Here is a 21,743-nt window from a genome sequence, read left to right as displayed (position 1 = left end):
TTTACGATTTTCCAAATTTTAATTAAATTTTGAACATACGATTTTGTTTTGACAAGAGCAAACAATTTTATGATATCACGGACAAATTTTAAATTTCCGAAATGTTTTTCGAAAACATGAACATTTTCAGAATTCGTGAACAATTTTCTAAAGCAAGAACGTTTTTTAAACTTTGAGAACAAATTTTTAAACGGAGAACAATTTCGAAAATCCTGAACAAATATGGAAGCATGAAAACTTTTTGAAAACATGAACATTTTCAGAATTTGTGAACAATTTTCTAAAGCAATAACTTTTTTAAAATTTGAGAACAAATTTTGAAACGGAGAACAATTTTGAGAATCCTGAACAAATATGGAAGCACAAACCTTTTTTGGAAACATGAACATTTTCAGAATTTGGGAACAATTTTCTAAGGCAAGAACATTTTTTAAAATTTGAGAACAAATTTTGAAATGGAGAACAATTTCGAAAATCCTGAACAAATATGGAAGCACAAACATTTTTTGAAAACATGAACATTTTCAGAATTTGTGAACAATTTTCTAAAGCAAGAACATTTTTTAAATTTTATAACAAATTTTGAAATGGAGAACAATTTCGAAAATTCTGAAAAAATATGGAAGCACAAACATTTTTTGAATACATGAACAAAAATTTAAAATCCAGAAACTTTTTTGAAATCTTTGAACATACTCTATTTTGTAAAACAGGAACAATTTTTACAGACAATGCAGTCTTTTATTTGAAAATATACTAGCCTTTGTTGGAAAGGCAAACAAATTTCGAATATTTTGAACATTTTTTATTTTGCATTTTGGAATATTTTTTTCAAAAATGCGAATATTTTTAAAATTTTGAGAATAATTAAACTTCCGAATAATTTTTGGATTTGTGAACAAATTTTAAACATTTTTATGAAAGAAGCAGGACAGAAGAAAAAACAAATGAAGAAACAAAAAAGAAGAAAGAAAGAAAATGAGACAGAACAAGTAAAATGGACAAAACAGGAAAAAAGAAACCACAAGAAACAGAACAAGGAAAAAAAGCGGTTCAGGAACCTTCTAGAAGTTTCCCAAAACCAGAAAAACCCGGCATGAAACCTCTAGAAGGTTCCCAAAACCGTGGACGATGAAAGCTTAAACGGGCTGGCCCAGTCGAAGGATCGCTCGGTCTCCCCATGTGCCAAACCTCGACAGTATGATGCAACGTGCGTCCAATAGGAAATTCCAAATACGACGTCCCGCAGAGGCAGTTGGGCGACCGCAGTAATAGCCAGCTTATAGCTTTTGCGCTATGGCTTGGCCACGTTTAGTTTTGTTTTTTTGCGGTCTAATTTCTCGAAATCACTAACCTAGGAGTTTTACCTTTTTTTCTTATATTCATTTTCTCAAAAGGTTTTATCTCTTGAACATACGTCCAGATCATGAACTATTTTCACCATTTGATTCTTCGCGTCGATATCTTTGAAACTAGATCTCATGTTAATATGTTTCACAGATTTTTTTTTCAAAACAACCAAAAAATCCCAAAAAACTGAAAGAAAAATATACCGAAAAACGAAAGCACAATTGTGTTTTTTAAATATATTTTTAAGCTCAGTTGTGCTTCTGGTGAAAGCATACGTGTTGTGTTTTTTCTTTTTGTAAAGCACAGAGGCTGTGATTTCCCTTCTTGGGAAGCGCTGGTGTGCTTCTTGCGGAAGCATAGGTTATTTTTTTCTTTTTTCAGGGAAGCATGCTTTTCGCGAAAGCACATATTTGTTTTTCCTTTTGCTGAAGTACAACTGTGTCTTCCTTCTTTCTGGAAGCACAACGATGCTTCTCGCAGAAATATATAGCATCTTGTGGAAAAGCACTCATTCTAAAAAATCAGAAAAATTGTAAGACCCAGCAAATATCAGAAATAAAAACCTAATAAAGCTGAAAACCCATGCAAAAAATAAAATAAAAATTCTAATTGTGCGCCAATGCATGACACACGGCGGTAGATGGGAGCACCACTTGGTGCACTCCTGAAAAACAAAGTGAGCTCTGCCTAAAACCTCCAAGGGGTACCCGTTAATTAGTTGCTTCCATATATTATTTGCTTGATTTTCATGTTTCACTTCGTTTATGATGATCTTTCTACCTTTTTTATCCAGGTTTTTTAGTTTTCATGTTTTATGTTTTTTTGCAGGATTCGTTTTATGTTTTTTCAAAAACTCGTAAACATTATTTTTACAATTTGAAATGTGTTTGAAAATTTATTTACACTTTAAATTTGTAACCTTTAAAAACAATAATTGAATATTTCATTATAAATTCGTGAACAACTTTTAGAATCTATCTGTTCAGAAACAAAATTAGAATCCATGAATATTTTTAAATCACACATATTTAAGCTTTCATCATAAAGCATAGCCAGTTTTTTCTCTAGCCACGGGCTGTTCGTTTTTCTACTAGTTTTATCCTCAGAGCGCGCACTCTTGATTTTTCATTTTTCTTTTTTTTGGTCTGAGAGAGCGAGCAGCACGCAGCACGCTAGTGTCACTATAAGCGTAGAATAGGACCACCCGCATCACGGGCACGTGTACTGTTCACGGTTTCCTCATGTTTGGCAAAGGAAAAAGGAGAGACGACAGATTTTGCCATGTCCGAGTGTCCCTGTTCACTCGAAAAGAAAACTATTCTTAATCTTAAAAAATTGCCATGTTCGAGCTTCACTAAAAAAGACCCGCCATGTTTCAGCATGGATCACGAGTTCAATAGAAGCCAAGAAAAATGGCCGAGTTGTCAACACATATGCGCGATCATGGACCACCACACACAGCTCGAGTTGTCTTTTGTTGGCGTTGGCGAGTAGTCAAGTGATAGTACTACATGGGTAGTGCACGCAATTTGTCAATCCGATAGATGGTAAACCTGTCGACATGCAATTGTCGGAAGCCAACCGAGCCATCACACAACTTGACATTTCGTATTTTTTCCATATTTATTTCAGTCCTTTTGGCGTTGTGTGTCCAGTGAGAAAAAACGTTCTCATCGACTATGAAAACGTTTGTGGTGATTTCATCAGTCACAAGATGATGTGCGGGTTTAATTTTTCAGAGATGCTTTTAGGGATACGGTGTGCGATATACGTGCATGTTTTCTTAAGAGTGGAGTGGATGTATGTACATATATAGAAGCGTCTACACCTATACTATGTTTTAAAAAACAAATCACCACATATACAGTTGTTGTTTTTCATTCGCTAAGCTTTTCTAGGGGAAAAAAAATAGAGGCATTAGCCTGCTACTCCCTCCGTTCCACTTATTCTCGGACGGAGGGAGTATAAGTCAAGCTAGGCTGGGGAGATAAGCTGTGATGGGCCTACATCATGCGCCGCTCACGGTTGAAGCCTAGACATGGCCGAGGGTGTGCGATTGAACACGCAAATGCACGATCATAGACCACCTCACACCCTTTACATGTCTCTTTTTTTAAGAAAACTTTCAACATATTCATCTATTGTCATGACAATACAAAGAATGCTAGAAATAATAAAAATTACATCCAGGTTAATTGGCCACCTAGCAATGAATACAAGCACTGGAGCGAGCCGAAGGTACGCCACCTTCATTGTCCCTCCTTCATCAGAGCCGGGCAAAACTCATTGTAGTAGACAGTTGAAAAATCGTCGTGCTAAGACCCCACAGGACCAGCGCACCACAACAACCGTCACCGACGAAGAGAAGCGTAGATCAAAACATGCACACACACGAACATAGGCCCACCAAGACTGGATCCCTGGAGATCCACCGAAGACCAACACTGACCGATGCGAGATCCGTCGGAGACACACCTCCGCACATCTTCCGACGATGATGTACGCACTGCCGAAACAGGGACTAGACGGGAAGAACCTTATTCCAATTACAAAGAGTCGTCACCGTCTCACCTCCCTAAATAAGACACAAACCCTAATCAAACCTAAAATAAAGACCTAAAAATAGAGCAGGAGTCCTCCTACCAGCGAGGGACAAGGTCCACCGCGCATCCATGACCCTAAATCCACTAGACAAGGTGGATCAGCCGCGGCGCCAGCGGCAGGCAAGAAGGTCATCATCCTGGGAGGACTTTCTCGTGATGAGGGCTAGATGCTCCCCTCTACCCATCGTTTTTGGCGAGTGCGCGAACATACGTGCATAGTTGTTCACGCACACTGTGTTCTTTTTTTTTCATTTCATTTCTTTCTCTTTCGCCTTTTCTTTTGTTCTTTCTCAGTTTTGAGCTGGGTTCAAGTTTATCCTTGATTTTCTTTTAGTCTTCTTATTTTTTTGAGTATTTTCTGAACTTCCTGAGAATTTTAAGAAAGCTTTCCATGAACGCATTTAAAAGATTCATGTACGTTTTACAAAAAAGTCAATTTTCCAGAATTTGTGAACTTGTAAAAATAATTTTTACCATTTTCTTAAATCATGAACATTTTTTTGGAGGGCCCTGAAAATATTTTTGAAAAATCTGAAAAATTGTTTATAATTCATGACATTTAGAAAATTATGGTCTTTTTTATAATTCATGAACGTTTTCAAATTTCACTACGTATATTTGTTTAAAAAATATTAAATTGCTGAGTATATTAATTAATTTATTCTTATTTTAAAAAACCCGTAAACTGCAGAAAGCCCAGAAAAGAAAGTAAAAAAAACAGCATACTGCAGTGGTCCGTCGCGAAAGAAATCCAACCAGGGGGAGGCGGGGGAGCACTTGCTACCGGTTCGTAATACGCAGAATAGGAGCATTCTTGGCCAAACTTTGCCATGTTCTACCATCATACACCATGGATCATGAGTTCGATATAAAAGCCAAAACATGGTCGAGCTGTCCAGTTACACGCGTTGAACACATACGCTTGATCATAAACCACCACACACGCTCAATTTGTCATTTTACTAGCCATTGGACTTGAAATTTGTTGAACCTTTTTTCCATGTCAAATCGAGGTATTGTTCATGCCCGGGCTCATCTGAGCCCCGGCACCAAATCGCTGCACTCCATTCTATCGATAATTCAAGGCAGAGCCCGGGCTCAGATGAGCCCGGTGAGCAGTACCCCTATTTGAAATAGAAAAAAGTTCAAAAAATTCTAATTTTTTCTATGGTGCAAGATGCTTCTGTGCGTGAACTCCGTGCAAAATTTTGTAAAATTTAGACATTCGAGGAGCTCGTCGCAAAAAAGACAAAATCAGACATGAACAATGCGATTTTCAAAAGTTTCTCTGACATCCGAAATTTGTCTTTTTTGCCACGAGCTTCTCGAATGTCCAAACTTCACAAAAATTTGCACGGAGTTCACAAGCATCTTGCACCATAAAAAAATTGAAATTTTTTGAACCTTTTTTCTATGTCAATCGAGATACTGTTCATGCCCTGTCTCATCTGAGCCTGGGCAGCAAATCACCGCACTCCGATTCTAGTAGATAGGCTTCAATAGGCTTAAGCCTTCCCTCCAAAAATGATACTACTGGTTAGTCAGCTAGCCAGTTCACTTAAGAATTATATCGAGGTGTTTTACATGCAACAAGTGATGTTTTGAGCCTACCCTCCATTGTCATTGCTAGATTCGTCACTGGGTCCAAATGATAGCACATGGCTGGCGCGCGCCTCGATTTGTTAATCCGATAGATCGTGTAAACCTGTCGACATACAATTGATGGAAATGTTCTCAAAAATAAATAAATACAATTGATGCAAATCAGCCGAACCACAAGACATAAATACAGACAGTACACTACTATTACTGTGTTTTTCTTTCCGGCTAGTTGTGTCAAGCGATACCACCACTGTGTGCTTATAGTCAAATAAGAAGCACGCACGCGCCGCGCGCGCGATTTTGCTAATCCGATAGGATCCGAACCTGCCCAGATGCGATTTTGTTCATCCCATAGAATCCAGAGCTATCGAAGAGCACATGATCAATCCAATCGAATCAGTGTGGAATAGATGTGCCCAGCCTAGCCTAGTTCAAGATATCGATTCGTTCTCCGGTAGGTGCACCGGATCACCCACGTGCAGCCCGTGCAGCAGCTCGCCGTCTGGCCAGCCGTATGGCGACGAGCGAGTGTGTGGACAGTGGACTAGCTGCGGTGCAACGCAACGAGCGGCCGTCGCGGTTCTGACGGCAACGCATGTCACCGATTAACTGCGTACAGTGCCTGAGAATTGAGGTTTTTCCGTTTCTGAAAGCAAAGTTTGGAAATGTTGTCGACGGGGATGCGGTGCCGCGGGTTGCGTGATGTGTTCTCCGTGCAGCAACAGTAGCCACATGTGGGAGTGGGAGTGACGAAAATCAGGATAGTGATGTGATATCCATCGGTGAAGAAATGAACAAACGAAGAGCGAGTACGAGGGCCAGGAAGAAGAAGATGCGGGAAAAATGCTTGCATCAACCAAAAGGGACAGCTCGTCCCTTGTGGAGTTCACATCTACTTGTACCACCTAGTGTCTTTCACTGACTGGAGATGGGGAAAAACGAGGTAGCATCGATGCAGGGTTAATCAGGAAGAGTAGTCAGGATACGAATCTTTTGAGAACAACGATCTGATTTTATTGATCTGTACACAGAGAGTACAAAAGATCATAATAAGAATATGTAGGGAGATCACTGGCAAGTCTTGTTTACACCAAATTGTTCAGTGATATGCATCTTTCTAGAACAACGACGTGATTTATTTATTCAACATTGAAAGAACAAAAAACATCCCATGTCTCTTCTGCTCAGGCTGCAATGATCGCACCTCTAGCACACGTGTATTGTCATGCCTCCTCTCCACCAGATACTATCTTTTACTTTTCTTCTATGAATAAAAAGATACACAAATTATATATGTTCATGAAGGAACAAAGAATAAAAAGATCGGGATGGAAAAAATCAGGGGCGTAGCCAAGCTCCGGGCTGTTGAGTAAATAGGCAATTTCTCGATTAAATTAATCCACGAGTAAATCACTAGCACGGCATTGACACAAATAAACACATACTGATATTCAGTCAAACTAGCACATACTACGCTAATTGCAGAAAGATCTACGTATAACGCTAGCATGGCTAAAACAGAAAACGGTAGGAGCGGGATAAACGAGTTATACCCTCCAGTAGGCCATGCAGAGGCCGCGACTTTGGTGGCGGTAGCGGCGTCTTCGGCGGCCTTCTTGTCGGCTTCAGCTTTCTCGGCGGTGGCACGTTCGGCGTCGGTGGACATGATGATGATGAAGGCGACGCGGACGTAGAGGAAGTAGACAATCGGAAGCGAGCAGTCGCGTAATCGCTGCCCAAAAACCTATTTGCCCCTCACTCCGTACAGGAACCAGAAGGGCGTGGTTTCGGAGACCTGCTCTCCCGTCGACCGTGTACGCGGTGGACGGGATGAAGTCACCGGCGGCAGCAGCAACAAGGGAACGACGGTGGGCGTGCGCATGGAACAGATGTGATCTGTTCGTGGCGGCTAGGGTTAGGAGACACCACACACTTATATAGACACAACCACGTGGAGAGCCCACGTCCGATTACGTGATAGGCAAAAATAAGTGCGTAGGTGCCGCGGCGCGTCGTGGCGAGGCGGGCGGCGGAGGAGGAGGAGGAGTGCGCGAGGGTCTCTTTTCTTCTCAAGCTCCAATAGCATGTAGAAGAAAAATCCTTATAAACCACTCTAACTCTCCTTCCACTATCGGGGTGGGACTAAACTTTCCACTACACCTAATGCCATATGACCCACATGGGCCCTTAGAGATTTTTCAGAAATTGCTATATGGGCCTAGAGCCCATCTCAAATTTCAGCACAGGCAGCAGGGGCCATGGCCTAGGGCATGGCAATGAAATTCTTTATTGTAGGTAATTTTGTCACTGTAGCAACCATATATACTGTAACTAAAAAGGTTGGCCCCGGGTGTGGCCCGGACCTGAAATGGATATTAGAGATTCGTAATACTTCGGCAATCTTAAGATATTGTATCAACTCAGTCTTTCAAAGAGCTCTGCATTTGTACTACGTTCAAAAAAGATTCGTAATAGACTCAAAGGCTAAACAAAAAATTCAGGATTCTTTAAAGTCAACATCTCTAGCTCTTTTATCTGCATCTTGATGTTTCTCTATGTAGTAAGGGGTCTTGTATGACCTAGTTTATTGCCATTGATCAGATTTTAATAAACTTTGACTATACATCTTTCCAATATCACATGTGTATAAATTGGACGTAAGGGAGACCATAATCTATCTATACTATTAAAGTGGAGTTGATATGTTGTTTTGTACATAGTCATTGATACAAAAACAATTTGAAAACCAAGCGCCGAATCAATTGGTAAAATCAAGTCATTATAATACAATAAATTTGCCACACAATTAATTACATGAGCAACCAATTAGGTCCATTTAAATAGTAATTTTTTCGTGCCAAAACAATTTGAAAATGGAACCATTAATGTAATTAATTAATTAGTCATGCAATTAATTAGTCCTGCAGATAAGTAGTAGTAGGGATTTTTCCAACCGTATTTCTCCTAACAACAGAGATGTTCTTCTAAACATCCCATAATCCACCGCTTCGTATGCTCCCAAAATAATTAGCCATGAACTTTGTCAAATACAGTCAATGCCACCACGACCCGAGGACAATCTTTCAGCTGCGTCGGCGGATCATTCTGGTAGCGGTAGTGATCGTTCGATGGTCTCGGAATTTCGATATAGTTTTTATGATGTTTGAGGTGCTTTGTACTTTTGATTAACTTTGATAATATACATCATTTTCACAAAAATAAATAAACCAAACATCCTCTGAAACTATTACCGGAATTGCTGTGTATACCGCTTGTGTATTTGCATGCATCACTGTACTCCCTCCATTCCTCTTTATAGTGCGCCTTTGGCTGGGGCACTTATACCAATGCATGAGCTGGCGTCTTTGTTTGGACAAGAATTACCCCTCCCCCTGCTTGGTCTGTCACGCACGTGGGTACCTGCTGCTGCACTGCCGTGAACCAGTTGAGGGTTATTTCGTCCAAAGCAGCTTCACAGCCCTTATGCGCACTACATATCGGAATCGAAGCCAAAAAACTATACGCACTAGAATCTGGAACGGAGGGAGTACTAAGTTAGTGATTACTATCTCGCACTTAGACACATACATGTTGTAGTTCAACGTTATCCTTTGTGAGCAGTGGTTTGCCGACTTATCTGCATGTGTCGACTATCGACACACACATACATCATGCTGCGTGCATGCATCATGGACGTAACATGCATGGTCGACGAAGCTAGCACACGACGAGACATTAGATGCCAACAGCACGGTGTCCTTGACCATGCTTGACACGACCTGCCACGTACAGTTTACAAAATTCAAAAGGAAAGACAAGACAACGGAACAAAGTGTCACGTACTCTCGGAGAGAGATAAGAGTCCGAAAAGGCGAAGCTTTTAAATTAAACCACTTCTTTCCCACAGTGCGACGCGTCCGGTCAGATCGTCACGTATACCTAACTAATCCACTGCTAATGCCTCATGCACATGCAGCTAGCTCCTAGCACGGTCGTAGTATCACTTGTCGACGGCCGTCCGATCGCACGTGGCCACCATCCTGACGATGGCATATGCCCTTCTTTCTCCAAAAGAAATGAGTTGCAGGGTAGGCCTTAATTTGTCTTCTTTTACGGTCGACATCGTACTGCACCGAAATGGATTATGCATATGATCACGGCATCAGCTAGATGACAGGGTCGAGAGGAGATTACGTAAGGATGCGGAATATTGTTAGGCCCGCCGGGCGAGAAACGGCGTCTGCACGCCAAGCTAGCGAACACTTGTAAGAGGTTCTGATTAAACGAATGAACATATATTACGTCAATACTGTTGGAATTTTGCTAGTAGGTCTTTGGCCCAAAGCCCAACTAAAATTCTAAAATTCTCTTGGTCCATTCATGCACACATGTGAGTGAAGTGAGTGAGGCTAAAGTTTAGTCCCATCCCGGAAGTTGAGAGAGAGTTGCACCTCTTTATAAGGTGAGCTCTTCTACCACTTGTATGAGCATGAGAAGAGGAGACCTACACGCGCGCTCCTCCTCCTCGCTCGCCACGCCGCGGGATTGAGCCGAGGACAGAGCTATGCACGTTGTCTATATTTTTGCTGCATGGAAAAATTAATGAGTCATTAATTAATAATTAATGGACGCGTTAATTACTGAACCGTTTCCGATTCTTTTAGATCATGACGATTCGGACGTGGGGTTTACTCCCACGACCTACCCGGCCCGCACTATATAGTCAGGCAGACGTCTACCCTAGCCGCCGCCACTTCGTATGGTTTCTCACCACCGTTCCAGATCATTGCGCCGCCAAGCAAGTCTTCTCCATCCCTCCTTCCGGCGTGCACCGCGAGAAGGGACAGCAGGCCTCCGAAACCCCGCCTCACGTGATCCTGTACGGGAGAGGGACGATCAGGTTTTTGGGGAGCGCACTCGCGCGACTGCTAGCAGCGACGACTTCGCGAACGACGACTTCTTCCCCGACCTCGGCAACCTCGTCCTCGACGACATGGGCGACAACGTCAACGCCGGCGGTACTGCACCCGCTGCACCGTATGTGATTCTATCCTTCCTGTTTGAGATCGTGGTAGAATTCATGCTTCTAATATGTGCCCTAGATGTGATATGTTCATCTGCTATGCTAGTTCGCATGATTAGTTTAATCTCTGCTGCTGTGGTCATGATTTATCTTCTGTTTATTCGGATTAAATCTCGTAGTAATTTGCTCATATTTCCAACAATCCAAAAACCTGATTATAGGCAATTTACTCCGAGTGGTTTTGCTGCGCATCTGAAGCCGCCTGCCTTTAAGGGGGCGCAATATAAGAGGTGACGCACGAGAGCAGTCTACTGGTTTCAGACCATGGGCTGCTATGATGCCACCAAGGGCAAGCCTGAGGGCGATCTTAATCCAGCACAGCTGGAAGCTTTTGAGAAGATCGATACCCTCTTTAAAGGCGCTCTTCTGAGTGTTCTTGATGACTCCATTGTGGATTCGTATATATCGTTTGACAACGGCAAGGACATGTGGGCTGCGCTCGAGGCCAAGTTTGGTGCCTCGGACGCCGGCAGCGAGTTGTACGTCATGGAGCAATTCTATGACTACAAGATGACTGATGAGCGCCCTATTATACAACAGGCTCATGAGATACAGTCGCTCGCAAAAGAACTTGAGTACTTCAAGTGTGTGTTGCCGGACAAATTTGTTACCGAAGGCATCATTGCCAAGCTTCCACCTTCGTGGAACAATTTTGCTACTTCCCTGAAACACAAGAGACAGGAGTTTTCCGTTGCGGATCTCATTGGTACTCTTGATGTTGAAGAGAAGGCGAGAGCAAAGGACACACGTGCTCGAGTTGCTGAGGGAGGTTCTAGTGCCCACATGGTACAGAAGAAAAACTCCCAGCCCAACAAGTTCAAAAACAATAAGAACAAAACTCAGGGCAAAGGCAAGTTTGACACAAAGAACAAGCCATCACATTCTACCAACTTCAAGAAGAATTCTCATAAGAAGGGGAAGGGACTTTGCCATGTCTGCGGTGATCCTAATCACTGGGCTCCGAAGTGTCCTAACCGCTTTGAGGAGCGCGAACATGAGAAGAGCGGCAAGTCCGCTAATGTTGTTATCGGTGATACTGATATGAAGGAATCAGGGTACGGTATTTTTCGTACCATCCTTTCAGTATTTCAATCCCCTGATTGGTTAATTGACACCGGTGCCAATGTACATGTTTGTGCTGACGCCTCCATGTTTTCTTCTTACCAGGCAACAGGGACTTCACCCGTGCTGATGGGGAACGGGTCACATGCCATCGTTCGAGGTGTTGGTACGGTCGATCTGAAGTTTACTTCGGGGAAGACTGTGCGTCTGAAGAACGTTCATCATGTGTCCTCCATCAATAAAAATCTCGTTAGTGGTTCCCATTTATGTCGAGATGGTTTTAAGTTGGTTTTCGAATCCAATAAAGTTGTAATTTCTAAGTGTGGACAATTTGTTGGAAAAGGCTATGAGTGCGGAGGCTTGTTTCGCCTATCTTTGTCAGATATTTGCACTAAAGTTATTAATAATGTTTGCCACAATAATGAGTCTGATATTTGGCATTCACGACTCTGTCATATTAACTTTGGTTGCATGACGCGGTTAGCCAATATGAATTTAATTCCGAAAATCTCTACTGTCAAAGGCTCCAAGTGCCAAGTATGTGTGCAAGCTAAGCAACCTCGCAAGTCCCATAAGACTGCAGAGGCAAGAAACTTGGCGCCACTAGAGCTTATACATTCTGATCTTTGTGAGATGAATGGCATGTTGACAAAAGGTGGAAATAGATACTTCATGACGTTGATTAATGACTCCACTAGATATTGTTATGTGTATCTTTTGAAATCAAAAGATGAGGCTTTGACTTTCTTTAAAAACTATAAAGCTGAGGCAGAGAACCAACTTGATCGAAAAATTAAACGGCTTAGGTCCGATCGTGGTGGAGAGTATTTTTCCAATGAATTTGATCTGTTTTGTGCGGAACATGGTATAATCCATGAGAGGACGCCTCCCTACTCACCCCAGTCAAATGGGGTAGCCAAAAGAAAGAATCGAACTCTAACTGATATGGTTAACACCATGTTAGACACTTCGGGTCTATCCAAGGAATGGTGGGGGGAGGCGCTAATGACTGCATGTCATGTCCTAAACCGAGTTCCCACAAAGCATAAGACCATGACTCCATTTGAGGAATGGAAAGGAAAAGGTTGAAACTCTCTTACCTATGTACTTGGGGTTGTTTGGCGAAAGTCAATATACCAATTCCAAGAAGCGCAAGCCTGGACCAAAAATCATGGATTGTGTTCTTCTGGGCTATGCTTTTCATAGCATCGGCTATAGATTTTTGATAATAAAATCTAAGGTATCCGACATGCATGTTGGTACGATTATGGAATCAAATGATGCAACTTTATTTGAGGACATATTTCCTATGAAGGATATGTCGAGTTTATCAAATCAGGAGATACCTACTCCATCTAGTGAGGAATTCACTGTAATTCCTGAACCCACCATTGCGATGGAACACGTTGAGAATCCTGTTGAGGGTAACAATGGAACTCCTGTGAGGAGTAAGAGACAGAGGACTGCAAAGTCTTTTGGTGATGATTTCATTGTGTACCTCGTGGATGACACACCCAGGACTATTTTAGAAGCCTATGCATCTCCTGATGCTGACTACTGGAAGGAAGCTGTACGCAGCGAGATGGATTCCATCTTAGCTAACGGTACCTGGGAGATCACTGACTGTCCTTATGGGTGCAAACCTGTAGGATGTAAGTGGGTGTTCAAGAAGAAGCTTAGACCTGATGGTACGATTGAAAAGTACAAGGCACGGCTTGTGGCCAAGGGTTATACCCAGAAAGAAGGTGAAGACTTCTTTGATACTTACTCACCCGTGGCTAGACTAAACACAATTCGGGTGCTACTATCACTGGCTGCCTCACATGGTCTTCTCGTTCATCAAATTGACGTTAGGACGGCTTTCCTCAATGGAGAGTTGAAGGAGGAAATTTACATGGATCAGCCAGATGGTTTTGTAGTACCTGGTCAGGAAGGAAATGTGTGCAAGTTATTAAAGTCTTTATATGGCCTTAAACAAGCTCCTAAGGAGTGGCATGAGAAGTTCGAAAGAACATTAACTGCTGCCGGCTTTGTAGTAAACGATGGTGACAAGTGCGTGTACTATCGCTATGGTGGGGGCGAAGGAGTTATTCTTTGTCTGTATGTCAACGACATATTGATCTTTGGAACCAAACTTGATTTAATCAAGGAGGTTAAGGATTTCTTATCTCGCTGTTTTGAGATGAAGGATCTAGGAGTAGCTGATGTTATCTTAAACATCAAGCTGTTGAGAGATGAGAGTGGTGGGATCACACTGCTTCAGTCTCATTATGTGGAAAAGGTCTTGAGTCGTTTTGGGTATAGCGACTGCACGCCTTCTCCAACTCCATATGATGCTAGTGTGTTGCTTCGAAAGAATCGACGGATTGCTAGAGATCAACTGAGGTATTCTCAGATTATTGGCTCGCTTATGTATTTGGCGAGTGCCACGAGGCCTGACATCTCTTTTGCTGTGAGCAAGCTGAGTCGGTTTGTGTCAAAACCGGGAGATGATCATTGGCATGCGCTTGAGAGAGTTATGCGCTATTTGAAAGGCACCGTGAGCTATGGGATTCACTACACCGGGTATCCAAGGGTACTAGAGGGTTATAGTGATTCAAACTGGATATCTGATGCTGATGAGATTAAGGCCACAAGTGGTTATGTTTTTACACTTGGTGGTGGCGCTGTTTCCTGAAAGTCTTGCAAGCAGACCATCTTAACGAGGTCAACTATAGAAGCAGAACTCACAGCATTAGACACTGCCACTGTTGAAGCAGAGTGGCTTCGTGAACTTTTGATGGACTTACCTATGGTTGAAAAACCAATACCCCCCTATCCTGATGAACTGTGATAATCAAACTGTGATCGTCAAGATAAACAGTTCTAAGGACAATATGAAGTCCTCAAGGCATGTGAAGAGGAGACTAAAATCTGTCAGAAAATTGAGGAACTCCGGAGTTATTACGTTGGATTATATCCAAACGTCGAAAAACTTGGCAGATCCCTCACAAAGGGTCTATCACGTAATGTGATAGATAATGCATCGATGGAGATGGGTTTGAGACCCACCGCATGAGTTGTCCATAGTGGTAACCCACTCTATGTGATCGGAGATCCCGTGAAGTAGAAGTGGGAGACAAGCTGTTGGTCAGCTGGGAGGAGAGTATCCCTATATTAATTATCCCACTCCGTGAAGATGCAATACTCTCCTAATCTGCATGGCAGGTTGATACTTATCTTAATGTGTTCCAAGTGGCTTATTCGGGTAAGCAGAGATGTTGTCCTGCAGAACATCTTCTGAGGAACACACCTATATGAATTTGACTGTTAACGTCGCAGTCTGTGAGAATTGGGTGTTCTCTAATAAATTCATGAATGGCCCTGGAATATGACGTATATGCTCTACCTGCGGGGAAGCCTTGCGGCAGCCCAGTATCGGTCAAGAATTTGTGTGAAACTAGTTTCACAGAAAACTTGTAGTTCAAGGCATAGTCCACTATTCAAGTTGTGATCTAGTGTAGCATAAATTTCTAAGTGGAAGTTCAACTTCACAGTCTCCACTAAGCACCGATATATAAAACAATATTTTGGAACTAAATGATGAGATGTGCCAATGAGACTTTGTGGGGGATTGTTGGAATTTTGCTAGTAGGCCTTTGGCCCAAAGCCCAACTAAAATTCTGAAATTCTCTTGGCCCATTCATGCACACATGTGAGTGGAGTGAGTGAGGCTAAAGTTTAGTCCCTGTAACACCCTCGATGCGACTATATCTCCCACGTGTCGAGGCACGACTTAGAGGCATAATCGCATTGAAGGCATATGTCGCAAGTCAGGCAATCATCACAAACATCCCATGTAATATAGATAATAAAAAGGGATAACATAGTTGGCTTACACTCGCCACGTCAATCAAGGTACATAAATAACATACATCATCCAAACACTCATGGCCCGACTACGGCGCCAAAATAAAAGATAACCCAACATGCGACACGGTCCCAATCACCCCAACTGGGCACCACTACTGATCATCAGGAAAGGAAACATAGTAACGTTGAGAGTCTTCGTCGAACTCCCACTTGAGCTCGAGCGCGCCATCTGGAGCTGAATCATCAGGCCCTGCATCTGGTGTAATAGTAATCTATGAGCCACAGGGACTCAGCAATCTCGCACCCTCGCGATCAAGACTATTTAAGCTTATAGGTAAGGTAAGGTAAATATGACTGGAGCTGCAGCAAGCGACTAGCATATATGGTGGCTAACTTATTCGCAAAAGAGAGCGAGAAGGGGAGGCAAGGCGCGAGCGAGAAACTAGAGAGCAACCTGCGCAAACATTACTCCAACACCGTGTCCACTTCCCAGATTCCGCCGAGAAGAGGCCATCACGGTAACACACTCAGTTGATTCATTTTAATTAAATTAAGGTTTAAGTTATCTACAACCGGACATTAACAAATTCCCATCTGCCCATAACCGCGGGCACGACTTTCGAAAGTTCAAATCCCTGCAGGGGAGTCCCAACTTAGCCCATGACAAGCTATCAAGGTCAACGAAGGAATATACCTCCTCCCGAGACGTTCTGATCAGACTCGGTACCTCGGTTATTCAAGACATTTCGGCAGGTTAAAACAAGACCAGCAACACCGCCCGAATGTGCCGATAAATCCTGATAGGAGCTGCACATATCTCGTTCTCAGGGCACACTCAGATAGGTCAAGCTACGAGTAAAACCAACCCTTGAGTTTCCCCGAGGTGGCCCCGCAGGCTGCCTGGTTCGGACCAACACTCAGAGGAGCACTGGCCCGGGGGGGTTTAAATAAGATGACCCTCGGGCTCCGGAAACCCAAGGGAAAAAGAGGCTAGGTGGCAAATGGTAAAACCAAGGTTGGGCATTGCTAGAAAAGCTTTAATCAAGGCGAACTATCAAGGGGTTCCCATTATAACCCAACCGCATAAGGAACGCAAAATCCGGGAACATAACACCGATATGACAGAAACTAGGGTGGCAAGAGTGGAACAAAACACTAGGCGAGAGGCCGAGCCTTCCACCCTTTACCAAGTATATAGATGCATTAAGATAACATAGCAATATAATGATATCCCAACAAGTAAATAAATGTTCCAACAAGGAACGGTCTCCAATCTTCACCTACAACTAGCAACGCTATAAGAGGGACTGAGCAAAGCGGTAACATAGCCAAACAACGATTTGCTAGGACATGGTGGGTTAGAGGTTTGACATGGCAATTTGGGAGGCTTGAAATCAAGTGGTAGGCATCGTAGCATTGGCATAGCAAAAGAGCGAGCAAATCTAGCATAGCAAAGATAGTAGTGATTTCGAGGGTATGATCATCTTGCCTGCACAGTTGTCAGAGTTGACTGGATCCTCGAAAGCAAACTCAACGGGCTCCTTGATAGTGAACTCGTCTCCCGGCTCTACCCAAACAAGACAAACAAGCAACAAGGACACAATCAACCACGTGCAAGGATCAAACAAGATGATGCGAAGATGGTATGCTATGCGGGATGCATGTGCAAGATATGACAGAAAATGCATGAACATGGCCTCAACTTGGAAATCCAAGTGTGCCACTGGAAAGATGAGATGAAAACACTTGAAAATGATATAAAAACGCCGGAATCGGAGTTACGGTTTGGAAATGGCAAGCGATTCAAATATGACACCGGTCTGCGATTTACAGCAAGTAGCCATCTAAATGCAATGAGATGAACAAGCTAAAGCAATCAAACATGACAACAAAATACATGGCAGGGATGCATTCAAGATGCTTAACAAAAGTCTAGCACTGAGCTACGGCCAATTCATCCATTAACAGGTTCAAACAAGCATGGCAAAAATGCATATGACAAACAGATCTCAGGCTTAGTGAAATTAACACTTGTCTGGAATTTCAGATCAGGTAGCACTCTTTGGAGCAACAAAACTACATGCTACAGGACCTGAACATGACAAAGTAAAGCATGGCATGGAGCTACTCAAAGAGCTTAACAAAAGTCCCTTAGTGACCTTGAGCCAAAAGGGACCAGAAAGTACAATTGCAAGCATGTGAACATGGCAAAAACATAATCAGTTTTCAGACTTAAGTGAAAACTGGCACAGGCTGAAACATAACTCAAGTAGGCATGTTTACGAGCTTGATGCACTCACTACGGTGCATGTCGTGATAAGCTAAGCATACACCCATCAAGAATACGCAAAGTGCAAGCTATACATGGCAAGAACAATAACATAGCATGCACGGATCAACTACAACATTATCGGCAAAATTGCAAACAAGTTGATAATCTGCCCAGATTCACAAAGTAGCAAAAGTAGAGCTCGATTGACTCAAACTAGGGTGCTCCATAACTGCAAATAAAGACATGGATGGATAGAGCACTACAAGATTAACAAAACATCCTTACTGATTATCCTCAAAAGAGGCATGGATCACTAGGAATCAACATGGACATATGGCATCATGAACTAAACAGCTCAAGGACTTAGTGGAAATGCCAAGTCCCTGAAAACAGAATTACCAAGTGCACCACTTTGCAAGCTTGCACTAGTCACCACACACATCACAAAAATACATGGGTTGCACCTCTGGAAATATGATAAAACTCTTAACAAAACATATGTAGAGCTCATGGGCATATCATGTACACAATAATCATGGCAAAAATGACAAAAGCCTAAATGGAGTAGCAGATCTGACAATTAACTCAAGTAGCCCTCTTCTAACAGCATTTCGGGCATCAAGATAAACTCAAATGAAAATGATGCAATGGAAAAAAATGATGTACTCTCTGAGACGAACAATTTGATATGCTATATGCATGAATCGGAGCAACGAATGCGGAGATACGACATGACAAACATGGGCACTTGAAACAGAAAAAAATGTCGGGGACTTGGTAGAAATCGACCTCCGGATCTAGGGTTTGATGGCACGTGAACTGAGGCAGCGGCGCGCGCACTCCGGCGAGCCGGTGGTGACCGGGGCCGGCGAGGAGAGGGCCGGGAAGGTCGGGCGGCGGCGGATCCGGTCGCTCCTCGACCGGATCTGGCCGGAGGAGGGAGGCGAGGCCGAGGCGGCGGCATGGTCGGCGAGGAGCGGCCGGGCGGCGGAGGTCGGCGATGGCGGCGATGGCGCCGTGGCGGCGGCGGGTGAGGGAGCCAGGCGGCGCCGGGCGAGGGAGGCTGGCGGCGGCGCTCGCGGGCCGCGAGGGCCCTCCCTGGGCCGCGCGGGCCAGCGTGGAGGAGGCGGCCACGGGGGTGACGTGGCAGCCCCGGAGTGGCTGGGCGCGGCGGCGGGATGACGGGCGGACAATGTCCGTCGGCGGGATAAGATGTCCGGCGGCGGCGGAGAGAGTTAGGGTAGGTTTGCACCGCGAATTTTGGAGGGGAAAGTGTATAAATAGGCATAGGGGAAGCTAGGAGAGTCCAAATGAGGTGCGGTTTTCGGCCACGCAATCGTGATCGAACGCTCTAGATGATGGAGAAAGTTTTGGTGGGTTTGGGCCAAAATGGAACGGTGTTGGGCTGCAACACACACGAGGCCTTTTCGGTCCCTCGGTTAACCATTGGAGTATCAAACGAAGTCCAAATGATACGAAACTTGACAGGCGGTCTACGGTAGTAAACCAAGGCCGCTTGGCAAGTCTCGGTCCAATCCGGAAATGTTTAATCCCCACACACGAAAGAAAGCTAGAAATGACCACCGGAGGAGAACGAAGCGCCGGAATGCAAAACGGACAAAGGGGAAAATGCTCGAATGCATGAGCTGAACACGTATGCAAATGCAATGCACATGATGACATGATATGAGATGCATGACAACGATAACAACACACGGAGACAAAAACCCGAACCCAAGAAAATAAATAACTTAACGCCGGAAACGGCAAGAGTTGGAGTGCAAATTGGGAAAGTTACGTCCGGGGTGTTACAGTCCCACCCCGGAAGTTGAGAGAGAGTTGCACCTCTTTATAAGGTGAGCTCTTCTACCACTTGTATGAGCATGAGAAGAGGAGACCTACACACGCGCTCCTCCTCCTCGCTCGCCTCGCCACGCTACGCCTCGTCACGACGCGACGCGCCGCGGGTTGCGGGATTGAGCCGAGCCGAGGACAGAGCTATGCACGTTGTCTATATTTTTGCTGCATGGGAAAATTAATGAGTCATTAATTAATAATTAACGGACGCGTTAATTACTGAACCGTTTCCGATTCTTTTAGATCATGACGACTCGGACGTGGGGTTTACTCCCACGACCTACCCTGCCCGCACTATATAGTCAGGCAGACGTCTACCCTAGCCGCCGCCGCTTCGTATGGTTTCTCACCACCGTTCCAGATTATTGCGCCGCCAAGCAAGTCTTCTCCATCCCTCCTTCCAACGTGCACCGCGAGAAGGGACAGCAGGCCTCCGGAACCCCGCCTCTCGTGATCCTGTACGGGAGAGGGGCGATCAGGTTTTTGGGGAGCGCACTCGCGCGACTGCTGGCAGCGACGACTTCGCGAACGACGACTTCTTCCCCGTCCTCGGCAACCTCGTCCTCGACGACATGAGCGACAACCTCAACACCGGCGGTGCTGCACCCGCTGCACCGTATGTGATTCTATCCTTCCTGTTCGAGATCATGGTAGAATTCATGCTTATAGTATGTGCCCTAGATGTGATATGTTCATCTGCTATGCTAGTTCGCATGATTAGTTTAATCTCTGCTGTTGTGGTCATGATTTATCTTGTGTTTATTCGGATTAAATCTCGTAGTAATTTGCTCATATTTCCAACAAATACAACGACTGAATCCCCTTGAAATAATCAAGTTGGGAAGCAACAGGTGGGCGGCGTGCACTCATCCAGTTATCCTAGTAGTTTTCCCCGTATACAGTTCAGAAAATTCTAAGCTAGTTTCCGTCGAAAGGTTCTCGGCTGAGTGCATGAGATTGATCATGAAGATAACTTAGAGTATGTTGAACACGCATCCGGCCCAATTCACCTCGAGCTAGTCAGCGGGAGCCGGCCCATGGTGGCGATGGAGGAGGACATGGAAGCGGCGCCGCGGGCGCGTTCGAGCTTGGGCCACATGCTAGGGGAAGGCAGCTTCGGCAAGGTGAAGCACGCGCGACACCATGCCTCAGGGCTCACGAGTTCGAAAGAAGACGAGACAAAACAACGTCGTGTTGTCTAGCAACACACGTGAACATATACTACTCCCTCCTTCCATCTATACAGGGTCTAATACATTTTTCAAGACGGTCTTTGACTATTGACAAGATTAATAGTACATGACATGCATAATGTGAAAAGTATATCATTGAAATTTTCTTTCACATACGAATTTGACGGTATGCTTTGTGTAAGTTTCATGTCATATATTGTTGCTCTAACATTTGGTCAAAGTTAGCCTCGAAAAACGCATTAGACCCTACATAGATGAAAGGAGGAAGTAGGCACGACCATAGACCAACACAGAACATTAAAAACACGTAAAGAATGATTGTTTGGTTACCAAAAAATTAGCAAGCCGACAATTTGACAAACCAAAAATTTGGCAACCAATTGATTTGGTACCAACTTACCATGCCAATCCCTTATCAAAAGTTGGTAATCCTTGGACTTGCAAAATGTTCGCTAGCCATTTTGTTGGCTATCAAAACCGAGCATGCTGTGAACCAACCTCTGGTTGAGATGGTTAGGTAGACAGTGGTATCCCCAACCCACTAGGGTTCAAATCCTGGTGCTTGCATTTATCCTGGATTTATTTCAGGAATTCGGGCGATACGTTTTCAATGGGGTAGGGTGTGTGTGTGCGCGCTCATAGGGATGGGTGTATGCGCGTTTATATAAGCGCTTGCGTCTGTACTGTGTTAAAAAAACCGAGCATGCTCGTATACCTCATGTATGTGTGTTTTTCATGAGTATCAAGGTGTGACACATTAATAGCATCTATAGCCAGACTTGGCAAATTCGGCCCCTCAAACGTCCGCGGACGCGTCCATGGACGATGATCGGACACTCCTCAAATCGCATCGTCCACATTCGTGTCTC

The sequence above is a fragment of the Triticum dicoccoides genome, chromosome 1A (genome assembly GCF_002162155.2).
Source record: "Triticum dicoccoides isolate Atlit2015 ecotype Zavitan chromosome 1A, WEW_v2.0, whole genome shotgun sequence".
NCBI classification, from domain to species: domain Eukaryota; kingdom Viridiplantae; phylum Streptophyta; class Magnoliopsida; order Poales; family Poaceae; genus Triticum; species Triticum dicoccoides.
This window is presented reverse-complemented; position numbering follows the sequence as displayed.